At 50.1% G+C, this 15735-nt stretch overlaps 1 protein-coding gene across 14 annotated transcripts in view; it reads right to left on the reverse strand.

The window, feature by feature from the left end:
• The window catches only part of ARNTL (aryl hydrocarbon receptor nuclear translocator-like), a 108964-nt gene that overhangs the window by 34110 nt on the left and 59119 nt on the right, over nucleotides 1-15735 (reverse strand). For 11 of the 14 annotated variants that reach the window (XM_010830592.1, XM_010830591.1, XM_010830596.1 and 8 more), the window contains one exon: nucleotides 2203-2331. The gene's annotated coding sequence lies outside the window, so the exon portion shown is untranslated. Of the gene's footprint in view, nucleotides 1-2202; nucleotides 2332-5165; nucleotides 5435-7023; nucleotides 7361-15735 lie in introns of those variants that run through there. The other 3 variants (XM_010830587.1, XM_010830593.1, XM_010830595.1) reach the window with 2 other exon arrangements.

Here is a 15735-nt window from a genome sequence, read left to right on the forward strand (position 1 = left end):
TTCTACCAGCAACCTAGACACTACTGGCTAGGACCCCACACCAAAGCATGATGCACCCTCCTCTCTCATGAGTGTGGACCATCCACCCCAACCCTGCATCATCCACATTCCGCATTATCTTGCATCGCTTCTACAAGGACAAGAACACATTGCAACAACACTCATCTTGTGGGGGCTGGGCAGGGAATAAACTCTTTTGAACTCTATTTCCTTCCAGTTACTGCCCCATTTCTTTGTTTTCAATTGCTTTTCTCTTCCTCAAGACAAATCAACTCAAATCAGGCTTTTGTCCCCATCATTCCAATATATCAGCCCCTGCTGGGTTCATTAATGACCTCCTCATTGCTAAATCCAACGGCCAGTTCTCCATCCCCTCCCTGCTTGGCATCAACACATCTGATAGAGCTGATCTCTCCCTCCCGGCTCTCAGCTTCATGGTTCTCCTACTTCAGTGGTCACTCCTCTTTTGTCTCTACAGCTGTTTCCTCTCGTCTCCCTCACCTCTAGGTGACCGATCCATGGATGTTCCTAGCCCCCGTCTCTGCCTACACTCCCTCCCTGGGAGATCTGCCTAGTTTCACTGTTTTAAATAACTACCTATACTATGACAACTCTCATATTTACATCTCCAGCCCAGACCCCTTCCTGAGTTCCAAAGCATCACCTTGACATCTCCCCTTGAACATACAATAGAAACATGAAACATCCATAACCAATCCCTGGTTGCCCACAAGTCCAGCCTCTTGGTCATGCCCAGGTCAGTAAGTGGTACTTCAATCCTGCTTGCTGCTTAGGCCCCAAACCTAGAAGTCACCCCTGACTCCTTTTCTTCCATGGCCTGTATCTAATCCATCAACAAATCCTATTAGCTAAACAGTCAAAAAAAAATCCAAAATTCAACCACTTCTCCCCTTTTTCCTTCATATTTCTGTTCAAATGTCCCTTTATCAGTGAAGTTTGCCAGGATAACCATATAATACACACCCCCCCAACTCTTTCTAACCACCTCTGCTGCTGCTGCTAAGTCGCTTCAGTTGTGTCCGACTCTGTGCGACCCCATAGACGGCAGCCCAGCAGGCTCCGCCGTCCCTGGGATTCTCCAGGCAAGAACACTGGAGTGGGTTGCCATTTCCATCAGTCCTGCTTAATTTTTTTTCCACTGCCCTTATCCACATCTGGCCAGCAATAACCTACTTAATTTACCGGCTGTCCTCTCCATTAGATCATAAGCATTAGAAGAGTACAGACTTTGGTTTACTGTCTGTACCCTTAGTGCCCAGATCACATTTCAGCACATAGTAAGCACTCAATAAATACATATTGAAAAATAAATAAACTTGTATGTTAGGAATATTAATCTTTGCTGATCATAGATGCTGTAAATAATTTTCTCCCCTTTTTGTCTTTTATCTTTGCTTATGGTGTTTGCACATGATACTAAAAGTGGCAGGTTTTAAAAACTCTTTTCTCATCCCCAAAATAATTTTATAAAAAAATAAAAATTAAAATATCCTCTTCTTTGCTAACAATTTTGTAACTTTAAAAATTCAGTTTTAATCCACTTGGAAATTATTTTTGGTGCAGTACTTAAGGTTGAGAATTTTTAATTTCTCTCCAAAAAATACAGTTATTCCAACACTTACTAGGTCTACATATCCTGTTACCAGTCACTAGAAATGCCACTTTTCTTGACTCATTTTTCAGTCTGAACTTTCTATTCTGTTCCCTTGACCGGTTTTTTTCCAGTCTGGCACCACACTGTTGATGACTATGGCTGTAAAATACATTTTAATATCTGATAGAACAATTCCTTTCCCTCTTTGTACTTTCTGTTTTCAGAAATTTCCGGGCTAGTCTGATGTATTCTTCAAAGAGTACTTTATAATCATTTAATCACACTAAAGGCCCTGCTGTGGCTGCCGCTGCTGTTATTATTACCAGTACTACTGACATTAAGAGAAGCAGGTCAGCTGTGAGCAGAGCCCTACACTTAGGGTCCCGGTGACCATCTGGGCCACATGTCAGACCTGGGATGCTACCTCTGCCCCCACTGCTCTTTCTGAACAGCCAGACATTTGCATGAGGTGGAGTATTCCAGGTTTCAGGGATTTTGGGAGAAACCACACTTCCTAAACGAAGAACGACCGTCGGGGCTGCAATGATAGTGTATCTAGGTGGGGGTGGGTAGGACAGGATTGTTACCTGAAGTTACGGTTCTTAAACCTCAGATCCACCTTGGGAGAAGCAAGGGGCCGCTGGACTTGTTGGTCACCTCAAAGCGATTTTCATGTTTTGTCGCTTCCTTTCAAGCAGTCAAGTTCTTCCAGAAACCTGCAGTGGGGCCCACAGGAAAAAAAAACCCAGACAGGTCACTTTGAAGTAGATACAGTTGAAAGTCTCACAGCGGCTGAAGGAGATGAGGAGCTCAATCATGACTCCCAATTACAGGGAGCAATGCTGAGCTCACCATCCCATCCTTCAGCTGCCTGTTCAACTCAACTGCAAACTCATGAGGAAATATGCCGGGAGATATTTTCTGTGAAAAACAATGCCTTTAAATTATTAAACGTAGATTCTTGGACACGGCCTTAAAAGGAAGAAGATAATTATATTTTTCATTTCTCCCACTGGGTCAAGCAGTAACAACAGTGAACGCTGACTGAGCGTGTACCTGGCATCGGGCGCTGTTCTTACTGCACCATGTAGATTAACTCACTTAGACCCGACGATAACTCTGAGGTAAGTATTAATACTACTGTTTCCACATTTGACCAAGGAGAAGACTGAAGCAGAGAGAGGTGAAGAAACCAGCCAAGGTCACTCAGCGGGGGAGAGCAGTGGGGCTCCGGGAGCTACACCTGCCCCTGAGGACACCACTTAACTTGCTCCAGCCAAGTGAGTTATCTAAACGCACACAACGTGGAACAATAGAAAGCAAGTCTTCAGGAAACATTAAGCCAAGACGAAATGCCAGCAGGGCCAATGCCTGAAATGGCTGGTAATGAGCTAAGATGTTTAAAGAAAATGTCCCTGAATTTAAGTACGTCTGGTAGAGAAATCAGTTCTGAAAAGCTGCTGACGTCAAAGAGGGGCGGGTGGTGCTGCCCTGCCCACCTCCTGCTGGCAGGATACAGGGTCTCCTCCCTGTCCCTGTGAACCCTGAAAGGGGAACAGGCTCTTAAGAAGCCCCCTTACTTCTTCCCTGCTCCATCTTGAGATGAAAAGACAGGGGCTTTAAATGGGGTTTTCCTGACCTTTCTGAAGCACAAATTTTGGCGCTTCATATTCTGCGGGCTAATTCTGGCCTCTGCGATAACCTAACTTGCCTAGATCATTACAAAGGTCTTCAAATGAGTATCCAGGGAATAGAAAAGACCGTGTCCTTCCCATTTACTCTTCTTTGCAGTCTGGTTCAGAACCCCTTCCTGTCTGATGCTGGTAACCCCGTCCCAGCCCCTACAAAGATGTGTCCAGGAATTCCGGGCTTCAGTCTCTAAGCCTTATGGATACAGTAGCGGCACAAGGATGCAAAGTCCCCAGGGTAAGGCTGCTGGGGGCGGGGGGTGCTTACCACACAGAACCCCACCTAAATCAGACCAGCATCCAGGTCCCATACTATCCTCCCAACCCCAAACGGGCAACTCAGGATCCACCCTTGGCATAAGCCCCTCTTCTTCCACCCCCCCAGAGCCGCTGCCTGGCCCTTGGATAGGGGGGTCCAGCCACTTCCCTGCTGGCCTTGCCCTCTCCTCACTGTGCTCAGAGGCAGGACGTCCCCTTGCTTAAAACATTTCAACGGCTTCGCTGCTCGCCTAGGCCCTCCAAAAATACCCCAAACACCTAGCAGGAAACACCAGGCCTCCACAGTGGGCTTGCTCATTCCCCAGCCCAGGAGTGCGCATCCGCTGCCTGAGGCGCCAGGCCACTGAAGTACTTCAGTTCCCAAGAGCACGAGGCCTCAGCTGCGTCCACTTCGTTTTGCAGGGAGTAGGCGTGGCTCCTTTGCCCACTCGGTCACCTGGTGAACCCCTGCGTGCCTTTCAACTGCCCTCACGTGTCTCCTCAGGGAAGCCTTCGGCTCTCCCCAGCTGCCGACCCTTCCCGTTAGCCGCTGCGGCCCCGCCCGCGCCGTCCCGCCAGCCCCGCCCCTCCCCGCCCCGCCCCCGCCGTCCGCCCCGCCCCCTGCACCTGAATCTCAGGGTTCCTCATCTCCCAATACCATGCCTCTCGTTTTCTCTTTTCCCCACATCCCTGAAATTTAGATAGAGGTCCTCAGGACCAAACGCCCCACAAATTCTCATTTTGATCATTTTTTTCCAATGCTCAGATTTCCTTTATAGAAATCATAAATGCTAACAAACATTTTAGCACTCTATTTTGCAAAATCTAAACTGTATTTCTTGTATGCTTGGACAAGAAAGCTGAATCAGTTGTGACAAATATTTTTTGGAAAACTGTTTTCTCTCCAGGAAGGTGTTCTTAGATACAAGACAATAAATGAAACAACAGAAGAGACAAAAACCTTTTCTGTGCTGCTGCTGCTGCTGCTGCTAAGTCACTTCAGTCGTGTCTGACTCTGTGCGACCCCATAGACGGCAGCCCACCAGGCTCCCCCGTCCCTGGGATTCTCCAGGCAAGAACACTGGAGTGGGTTGCCATTTCCTTCTCCAATGCATGAAAGTGCTAATTACCTCTTAATAGAGTTTGAGCCAAGGAAGGAAGGGGGCCCCAAGAGACCAAAGGTACCTGGGAGGGGGGACCCCAGCTGAGCGGGGGTTGGGCCAGCCCTGGTGCTGCCATCCAAGTGACACATAGTGAGGATGCTCTGGGGACAGCCCAGCCCTGGTCCTAGAGTGGGTGTCACATGTGAGCCCACTTCTGAGCTGGAGATTTCTGAGGGTGGGAGGGAGGCTCTCTGGGTGGCCAGAGAAAGTAAGGCATGAAGGGGCCTGGGAATTATGCCTTGGAAGAGCTTGGGGGCCCCCCGTCCCACCCAGTCCCTCCTCAGAGCCCAGGAAGAAGATTCTCTGTGGCTCCACACAAAGGAACAAGGGGGCTGGAAGAGGTGGGCATTTCAGCCACTGTTAGACACCCAAAGGAGACCACTGCTCCTTCAAGCACAGCAGGGCGAGGCTAACTGCCCCTTAAGAAGCCCACACACACACCGTCCACAGGAAGATGGCCACAGGGAGCCCTCCAATCACAGACCAGGCATCTCTCAGCTTTCCCTCTCCTTGCCCCAGCACCCTAGAATGACAAGAAGAGAAAGCGAAGTGTGCGGATTATACTAAGGTTCAAACCTATAGATGCCCCTCTGTGTGGGGAGTCGGCAGGCTGCCCCATGTCAGGCCCAGCCAAGTGACTCTCCCAGACAGATGAACATGAGTGCAGGGGACAGCAGCAGCCTTTGAACTGGCCCTGACCAACTACCCCCTTACCAAGAGACCAGCGACTGCCAGACAGAGACTCCCCCTTTAGCCAAGGTCTCGGATGGATGGTAGTACCAGCAAGAAGCAAACCTAGGCCACTGTAAGCTCCTGAGATGCTGAGGTTTCTACTAGGGTGACCAGCTCTTCTCTTTGCCTCCGACCTTCCTGTTTGAGCACTGGAAATCCTGCATGCCAGGACACCCCTTTGTCCCAGCAACACCAGGACGGCGTGTCCCCTGCTTTTCTCTGCTGTATCCCTCATCCTAGGCCGACTGACAGAGGCAGAAAGAAGGAAAAACCAACTCCGATCCTGGAGCCACAGGCCAAGCCTGACCTGGGAGGAGGGAGAGGGAACAGTGCAGGTCACACTGGCAGAGTCTAATCTTTACAGTAACCTATCTGTTCCTCGTGGTCATTACCCCAGTTTTCCAGGTAAGGAACTCAGCATTGAAGAAGTAAAGACATCTTGCTTAAGATGACACGGTTAACAGGTGGGGACTGAAACCCATGTGTGTCTGGCTCACTGGTGGTTCTTCTTTCTTCTGCCACATCACTGCCCATCCAGCCCCCAAAGCCATCCCCACAGTGGAAAAGACAAACAGCCCAAAACAAGCACTCCTGGAGAAGGAATCAGGGAAGCGATAAGAAGCAATCCTGGTTCAGGAAAGCTACAGAAACTGTCTCTGGGCTTCCTGGCAGCCAGGGCAGAGAGGGAAAGGATCAGCCCTCTTCCTTCATTAAGGTTACCAAAGAGGGGTACCTGTTTGGGAGACTGTGGGACATGAACAACGCTATGCCAGATGGCTCTGGGAAAATAAGGACCCTAGTAAAAGCATGTCCCCCTTCCTGCCCCCACCTGCAAGTGTAACAGCTAGATGGAGCTCTATTGAGACCACTTTATGAAGTCCCAGATGTCACTGGGGTACTGGTTTTTGGTGATGTGGCTTAATAAAAGGGCATGGCTTAGGAAAATATGGATGATAGTGAATCAACATCCTTGCTTACCCTGTCTAGTCAGCTGCGTGCTCACTGATGGACTTCCCACAAAACCCCCAGCTCCCTGCAAGGACCCCTGTGTGGCCACCTCTGCCTCCCCACAACATACAAGGAGCTTGCCCTGGACACAGCACCTGCTCCAATTCTCCATCATATTCTCAACTTGAGGTTTACTATGGGGAGGAATGTGGAGTTGCTCTGGTCTGTTCCTATGGTGGTGGCCTTTGAGCAGAGATAACAGACTGAAGGGTCGCTGGCCCCACTGCAAATCCCCCTGAGACCCTCTGGTTATTCTGACAGCTTGTGGGGAGTTTGGTTGCCTTCCTTTAAAACAGATGGATTTAGCGATCATTCACCCACAAAACCAGGTGCCTCAAGTCTAAGGTAACAAGGGCTTGCCCCAGTATCATTAAGCAAGCATTTCTTCAGCCCAAGTGGAAGCCAGGGCACCCGGGACACAGAGGGGAATGTTTAAATCCCCTCAATCGTGATCACTGCAAAAGGCAGCGCCCTGCCTGCAGTCATGCGAGCAGCACCCTACCCAATGCCAGTATGCACCTTCACTTCTGTAAGTGGCAGAGATTTGTAGAGCATTTACCCTAAATTTCCAGCAGGTGGTGGTCAAGTGTCTTGAGGAAGGAGTGCCTTTTTTTCTAGCTGTGGGCCGCAACGTAGCTGAAGTATAGGAGCAGAACAGAGGAGAAAATGATTAGCTTATTTGATGGTGTGTGCAGGGAAATGGAAGGAGGAGGGACCAGGGAAGAGGTGAGTCTTGAACCAGGTGTTGTAGATGCTTGCCTGGCAGGTTGGATAGTTGGAATGATGTTCTGCGCAGAGGACAGTGTACGTGCAGCGGCTGTCAGGGGCCTGCGGAGAATCCCGCTTGTGGCGCTTGTGTACCCAGTCCTGCTGGAAGCTTTAGATGCTTGGGAATCCTGAAATCAAACAAAAATCAAGGAGCTTGCACTTGGAACTACAGGACTTGAAGGGCCTGTTGAGAGGGTCGCACAAGGGGCAGGGACTGTGAATTCTGGATTAGATTGTGAACAAGGCTGGTCGATGCAGAAAAGATCCCCAACACCATGGACAGAGGAGAGTCTACAGCATTCCAGTCTTGGAGGCCTACTGAGGGCTGTGAGATTCTGCGATCTAATTAAGAGGCACAATACAGGGCATACTCCTAGCCTAGCAATGGTGCTAAGTACATGTTTGCTGACTGAGTGAGAAAGGGATGCCTTCTTAGACCTTTGCCAAGTCTATCACTGAAGTATAGGAAGGAGAAAAGCCAGAGGAACAAGCTACAGATCCACAGTGCTTTTTGGAAGGACCCTTGGTCCTGGATGGGGATGCACAGACCACCGGTGGGACCAGTTTGGAGACTGGCCCAGTACGGGTAGACAGTCGAGCTGCTGACCAAACTGAGGTGGATCAGCATATGAAGGCCAAGCAGAGAGGTCGTAAGAGAAGAGTCATAACGTTTTTGGAAACTGGTTGAAGGAGAATTTTTATGTGCAGAAAACAATGAATAGACAGGCAGATCCAGATTACTCCTTTAACAGGTTTAATAAGAAAGACTGCAGAGTGACTTGGAGTCCAGGAATGACCAATCTCCCAGTAAATACCCATGAATCTCCTGAAAAGGGAACGGATATTCCTTAGTGCCTTCAGTGCACCAGGCCCTTTATGACATGGTGGTTTGGAGCATGCTCTCTGCTGGGGGGTGACGGTGAGGCTCCAAAGCCTGACCCTACCAGGCATTAGTGCCTGGGGTGCAAATCTCAGTTCCAACATACGCACAACCCTTAACTTGGTGTGTCATGGCCTTCTGACCTGGGAGATAGGGATGACAATATATCCTGCCTCAGAGCTGTGGCGAAGATGAAAAGAGAGGCAAAACATGCTTAGTCAGATGTGCGGACCCAGAGCAAGCCTTGCCTCCCCAGACATCGAGCATCTCCCCCAGGCCCTACCCTGGGCACCTGGGTGCAGAGGAGAACGAGGCCTGGATCTTTCTGGGGGAGGCAGCACATGTGAGTCCCCCGGTGGCTTCAGATTCCATTGTATCTGACACATGATGAGCCCTCCACGTGGAAAACTATCATTATTTTCTCATTTAACCATCACAGCAGCCCTGTTAGGTGGCTAATGTTCTCCTATTTTAAAAATGAGGAAGCTAAGTTTCAGAGAGGTGGTTAGGTAACCTGAGCAAAGTCAGAGATTTCACAGGAAGGTAGATGTAAACCCAGGTCAGTCCTATCTAAAGCCCATAGTCTTTCCTCTATGTAGCATGGCCTCCATGCAAAATAAGAAGTGGGCACATTCCAGAGTATGCAGAGATTGAAAAATTCTCCACAGCAGCACTTCCCAAAGAGCTGTCACAGAACACCAACTCTATGAGACTTAAATGCAAAGACATGGGACGGGGGAACCCATGGTCAAAGAAGTGTGGGGAATTCTGGTTAAAGGCTGTGTTTCTCCTCTGCAGGGCTTCTAGGAACCTTGAACAGGGCCCTGCAGAGGGCGACGGTCGGGGAGCAGCAGGGTCTCCATCTGCTCACAGGGACTGGTCCCCATGCTTTCCTGCACCCAACATCTAGTGGACAAAACTTGGGTGGGGCACGCTAAAGGGACGCTTGCTCTGCAGGATCACTCAGGATGCAGCAATCCTGCTTTCCCCTCCTTCCCTGCCCACTTCCATGCCAGAAGGTGCTTGGCATGGCTTTGTCAGCTTCTCGGATCCTCTGAGAAAAGCCCGATGTCTGAGGTCTCTGTCCCACCTGTCCCTGGCTGCCTCCTCCACCCAGGGCACACCCTCTGCTCCGTTGCGCCCTCTGCCTCTTGCATTCACGTGCATTCAGCCCACCCGCCGGCTGAGACCCAGGATTTCTCCGCACTCCCTGGAGGATGGCAATGGAATCTGAAGTTGCTGGGGGCAGGGGAAGGGGGGCTGCCTGCCTCAGAAAGATCCAGGCCTCGTTCTCCTCTGCACCCAGGTGCCCAGTGTAGGGCCTGGGGGAGATGCTCGATGTCTGGGGAGGCAGGGCATGCTCTGGGTCTGTACATCCTGGCTGCTCTGTCCTGTCAGCTCTGGGAGGCAGCCACCTGAGGGCAAAGCTCTCCTCCTGACCTTTAACCCTGACACACCCCTGCATTTAATGATGACACAGGGATGACCCCTCCTGCCCCACACCAAGAAGGATGATTAACCAAAGACACATCAGCGTGGCTTCATGTTGTTGCTGTTTCTTTTCTTTCTATTCTCCCCCACCTTTTTTAAAAAACATGCTACAGACTAAGAGAATAGAGCTTGGCCCTAAAGACTCAGGGAATGAACCCTCTTTCCACCAAAGAGCCTGCTACCTGATGTTGAAAAAAAAATTGTGGAAAACATCTGCCTCTTGTTTTAAAGGAAACAAAAGGATGTACTGCTGTTATTTGGTGATAACGAGGAGGGGTTTCTCAGGGGGCGCTAGTGGTAAAGAACTCTCCCCTCCCAATGCAGGAGGTGGGGGTTTGATCCCTGGGTTGGGAAGATCTCCTGGAGGAGGTCATGGCAACCCACTCCAGTATTCTTGCTGGAGAATCCCATGGACAGAGGAGCCTGGTGGGCTACAGTCCGTGGGGTCACAAAGAGTCGGACACGACTGAAGTGACTTAGCACACACACAAAGAGAAGGATGCTGGTGTTGAGGGGAAGCAGAAGCAAAGATGGGGCACTGAGCAATATTATATGGAACAGCCTTCACCTTTGTGCCTTGGCAGAGAGCAAGGCCAACTGCAAAGTGGGGAAGGACCTGAGGAGCCGCAGAGCTCCCTGGTGGGCAAGGCCATGCGGTGCGAGTTTATCCAGAGATGGTCAACCAGGCCTGTGACCTACCCCGACTCCCCAAGCTGGAACCAAGGAAGAGCGAGGGTTCCCCTCCTGCCGAGCGTCAGGCAGGGGGGTGGACAAACAGGGGAGGGCATGATGGGGACAGGAAGAGAGGACGGGGCAGTGGTCAGTCCTCTGAAGCCAGACAGCCTGGGTTCAAATCCCAGTCCTGCTGGTGACTAGCTGTGTGCTGGGCCAGTTCCATGACCTCTGGGAGCTGCTGTCTCGCCTGTAAGAGGAGGATTTCTCTTCCCAGATTGAATGAGGCCAATGCACAAAAAGCACTTAGGATGCCTCTTGGGTTAACCGTGGTTACCAAAGTGCTGAGCTGCGAGGTGAGACCAGGAGCAGAAGGCCGGGGGCTGGGCATAAGTATGGAGGTCACAGAAAGCAAGCTTGGGCTACAAATCTGGGGTGAAGGGGCGCAGAAACAGTGGGAGGAGAAGCCGCTGGGGGAGAGGGGAGGGCCTGGCCAGTGGATAAGCTCTGGGAGTAGGAGGGAGAGGATGAGGGTGATGGGGAAAGGCCTGAAGAGGGACCTGGGAGTGGGGCTGGAGAACACTCCGGAGGCCCGTGTGCTACAGTGGGCAGCGTGGAGAGTGCCTCTAAATCTGAAACCGAGGATGCTGCTTTGAGAGTCCGCCCCTTTTGTCCTACCGCCAGTTAAACTAAAATCAGAGCAATAACTGCCATGGGAAGCTGCGAAGACAATAACGAGAAAGCCAGATCAACAGGTAATAATAACAAAACTGTAGAGTTACCAGAGAAGGCAACGGCAACCCACTCCAGTACTCTTGCCTGGAAAATCCCATGGACAGAGGAGCCTGGTGCGCTGCAGTCAATGGGGTGGCTAAGAGTCGGACACAACTGAGCGACTTCACTTTCACTTTTCACTTTCATGCACTGGAGAAGGAAATGGCAACCCACTCCAGTGTTCTTGCCCGCAGAATCCCAGGGACGGGGGAGCCTGGTGGGCTGCCGTCTATGGGGTCGCACAGAGTCGGACACGACTGAAGCGACTTAGCAGCAGCAGCAGCAGCAGAGTTCCTAGGAAGATGAGACGGTGAAAGCAAAGGACGATGACCTCCCTGCAGAGATGGAGATACAGGGGAAGGGGGCCAGCAGCTGACAGTGCTGCCAGAACCAGGATGCACGGTGGGGAAGCGGGGGGACACCTGGCTCAGAGGGGTCCGAGGACACCGTCCCACCCACTGCAGGGTTGGGCTGATGGGGAAGGAGGCCTCAAATGGCTACCATGGCCCCAAAGCCCCAAAGTAATGCATCCAACAGAACTTACTAGGCACCCCTGTAGGCCAGGTAACTTCTACAGTGAAAGAACTGGTAATCGGAGTAAATTTCCACCACAGATTGCCCGTGGCAGTCAAATTTCAATTCGGGACAGTTTTGTAATGATGAAGACACTATGCGTGTGCGGTCCCACAATCCTCCGTGAATCTTTCAACAGATATTCACTGAAAGCATCCAGGTGCCAGGCACTGCTCTCCACGGCAGGGCTGGGGCAGGGGACACAGACCCTTGTCCTCCTCTCATATACATTCTGGTGACCGAGGCCAGCAGAGGGATAAAGAAGTAAACAATGCTGGGAGGTGGGAAGTGCTGGGGAGGAAAGTCAGCCACGGGGCAGGAGGAGCACTGGGGAGGAAGGAGGAGATGTGGGGAGCTGGAGGAGAAGCGAGGAGTGTTCCAGGCGAGAGAGGAACCGGTGCAGAGGGCTGTGGTGGAGGCCACAGGGCGCTGGGCAGACCCCTGTAAGGACCTTGGCTTTGACTCTGAGTGAAATGGGATGGCATGACCCACTTGGGATTTAAGTCTGGCTGCGGTGCTGAGAAGCGAGGTGGGGATGGGGGACCCTGTGGGGGAGGTGCTGTGCATAAAGCCATGCACAGTGATGGAGGAGCTGTGTGTGTGTGTGCGTCTGTGAGTGTATATGGCAGGTGGTGTGTGTGTGATAAAGGTAGCAGCATCACCAGTGAAGGCCAGTGAGGAAACATCTAGACCAGTGAACAGTCAGGAAAAGATGACACAACTCAGGCCCAGTCTGAGGAGTGACTGAAAGAACTCGAGGTATATTTTCAGGCAGGCTGTGCAGATGAATGGGATGTGAGGTCTAAGAGGAGCTGGGGCTGGGTGGCCATGGTGGGGTGGTGAGAAGCTGCTGAGTGTTGAATATACTGTGAGGGAACAGCCGGTGGGATTCTACATGTTTTCTGGCGTGAGGGCTGTAGCTCTTTCCATGAACAGAACAAAGGCCCCCAGCCCAGGGGGCCAGTGGGAGAGAAGATCCCCCCTGAACTTCCCCTGCTGGGCAGCATGCCCCGTGTGACGGCTGGAGGAAGAGCAGCCTTCCTGTGGTCCACCTAGCAGGGCAGAGCAGACAGTCGGGGACATGTTGAGTGGGAGGTCTGCATCACAGACTCCACTGTGATCCATGTACCTGCCGCCTGCCTTCCTGGAGCAGCTGCCGCCTGCCTTCCTGGAGCAGCTGCCGCCTGCCTTCCTGGAGCAGCGCCCACCTCCTATTGACTGAGCATCACGCATGCTGAGGATGGTGCTAGCCCTTACCCAGCTCATTTGGTCCTCACCACGATGTTTTAGGGAAGGTATTATGATCACCATCATGTAAAAAGATGGCACTGAGGCTCAGAGAGGTGTAGCAACTTGTCCAAAATCACACAGCCAGAATGGGGGATCAAAGACAGAACCCCGACGTGCCCAACTCCCAGAGCTGGAACTCTGCATACGCTTGGTTGCTGCAGAGACTCAGCAAAGAAAAGCTAAAGCGATGTCCCACGTAGGAGGAAGACGGCAGGGCTGGCTCTCACCCACCCGCCTCCCGCCTCCGGTTCAAGGATGCCCAAACGGGTCACAAGGCTGTCAATCGACCACAGTGCTGGAGGCGCATGGCTCATGCGTTTAACTGGTTAAACAGTAAATCAGATGGTCCTCCCTGTTCCAGTTTGGAATGCCTGGGAACCTTTCTGAAATGTACTTGTCCACTTTCCTGCCCTGGCAAACACGGTTTGAGGGTGACGATTTAATTGTATGATGAGTGCCAAGGCCTCCTGCCAGTGCCCCAGATCTCAGATGTTCATCTGAGTGTTTCCTGACCCCAGGAATAACCCTGCAAGTTCCTCCTTTAACTAAAATGGAATCTGCTTGTTTTCTTTCATTGGTCTCTTTCCTACTCAAGGAATAAACAAAATTTCAGTGATTTCAGTTTCATTTTTCTGAGCCTTAGTAACAGCAAGTGAGAGTTACATGTCTAAGAATCTCAAACAACGTGAGTTGTAGAGCTCAAGATACTTTTTCTGAGAAAAATATTCAGTGCAAGAATCACAACAAAAATGACACAAAAACTAGCAGCAGAAACCACGCACTGGGCTTTTATTCTGTACCATGCAGTGTTTTTTCATCTAGTTCTCAATTAGAAGTAACGAATTCTCAAAGAGGTCAAGTAAACTGCCTGTCAATGCTTAGCACACGAGCGGGAAAGCCGGGATTCAAACTAAGGGTCATCTGACTCCAGAGCTCTGTGGCAGGTAAAGAAATATTACCCTTTCTGAATTAAGTGAAACAAAACAAAAATAAAACCTGCTGTAAATCCATGAAAGGGCAATCACCTCAGTGGAAAAATAAAGCACGGGAATAGGTAATTTGCAAAATTTGTACCATCCATTTGTTCAGGCAGAGGTCACAAAAACAAACTTAGTAAAAAGCAAGAAGGCCTGCCTGGTTTTCCTTTCTGAAAAATCTACACATAGATGGTAATACACACACACACACACACAGATGGGAGGGATGAAAAAAACAGAGATGGCCAAGTTGAAAAAAGATGATGATAAAAACTGTGTTTTAGACTCTTAAGATTATATATTTTCTAAAAGGGCCAGGGGAGACATCAAAACACTTTATTTCTCTGACAAGGGATGCAGTTAAATTCTGACTTCTATTACATATCCTCATGTAAAAGGACATTTCTAAGTGAAACCATTTCTTTTTATTTCAAGTCTATCCTAAGGTTTCTCCAGCTGATTTATAAGCTAACACACACAAACTCTCCCTCCCCCTCTCTCTCATACTTTCAAAGACTCAATACAGATATTTTTAATATTCTTTTCATTCACTTGAAATAAAATTTGTAAATCATATAACCTGCCAACACTTACAATTTCAAGACAATCAACATGGCTGTAATAGAAAGAAGAAAGAAAATAAAGTTAGTTAAAATAAAATAATACATCCATCAATATGCAGAGGTTGGGCACAGCTACTCTGCAGACATAGTGAAAGATTTAATGAGATGCCTGTAGCTATTTGTAACAAATAGGTAAACCTCATATACTTCAGTGCTTGTGTTTCTGGAAAATTCAGTATATATTAAAAACATGCAAAATTTATTTTTGTTTATATGTAAAATGAAGTCAGATTCCAGGCCCAGGTCATTACATACACAGTTTCACCTATACGAGTTCCCTCTGAACTTTAGGAAACTGGGTAAGATGCTGGACAGTTCTTTGTTCTCCATGTATTAATCCAGAATCTCTGCTGCCCTGCCCCACCCGGAAAAAGCCCTGACCCCCACAGTGACAGCCCAACCACCCCACACATTCCCAAGATGTCCTATAGGGGGCACTACGCACCCATTCAGAACCAGTATGTTTCAACTCTTCTGCAAAGAGAAGGGTCAAAGAGGGGGGGGTAAAATAGTTACTCAAAGCCATATAAGAAATCAACAGCAGAGTAGATGGTGGAGAAGAAAGGGGATTGTTATAATGTTACGCCATCGAGGATCTCATCTGATCCTCCTCCCACCCTGTGGGGTCAGTTCTATTATTGCCCCCAGTTTTCTGACAGAGACACTACGTTTCAGCGAGGCTAGGCCACTGGTCAGGGCCCCGTTTTTGGTAATTACAGAACCATATTTTATCGAGTCCTATTTATATTGCTCCAAGCTGCTCTCCTTCCAGATTTCTGGGTCCAGACCTCAGAAATCAGGTCCCTCACTTGGCTGCTTACCTCTAAAACATAGTAACCAGGATGCATGCAATCTAAAAAAACAACTGATGAAGAGAAAGATGGTTCAAACCCTGTTTCCCAGCACTTCTGGCTCAGCCCGTGTGTGACCACCGCCTGGAGCAGGAAAGCCCAGGGACGCATGAGCACAGGAAGCAGACTCTTAATGAATCACCTTTTCCTGGACTCTTGGGGCAACCTGGCCTGAGCGTTGGGGTCAGGGCAGGGTGACTGATGTGGCTGCAGGCTGGGTCTTGGGGATGGCTACTGCCCCAGAAGACCCCACACCCCCACAATCCCACTCCATGCCTCAAGGCAGTAGGCAGCTGAAGGGCTGGGCCCATGCTACCCAAGTAGGAAGGGCACACAGTGAACGAGAGCTTGGTCACCAAACCTTGAGCTATC

This window comes from Bison bison, unplaced genomic scaffold (assembly GCF_000754665.1).
Source record: "Bison bison bison isolate TAMUID 2011002044 unplaced genomic scaffold, Bison_UMD1.0 scf7180017864518, whole genome shotgun sequence".
Taxonomy (NCBI): domain Eukaryota; kingdom Metazoa; phylum Chordata; class Mammalia; order Artiodactyla; family Bovidae; genus Bison; species Bison bison.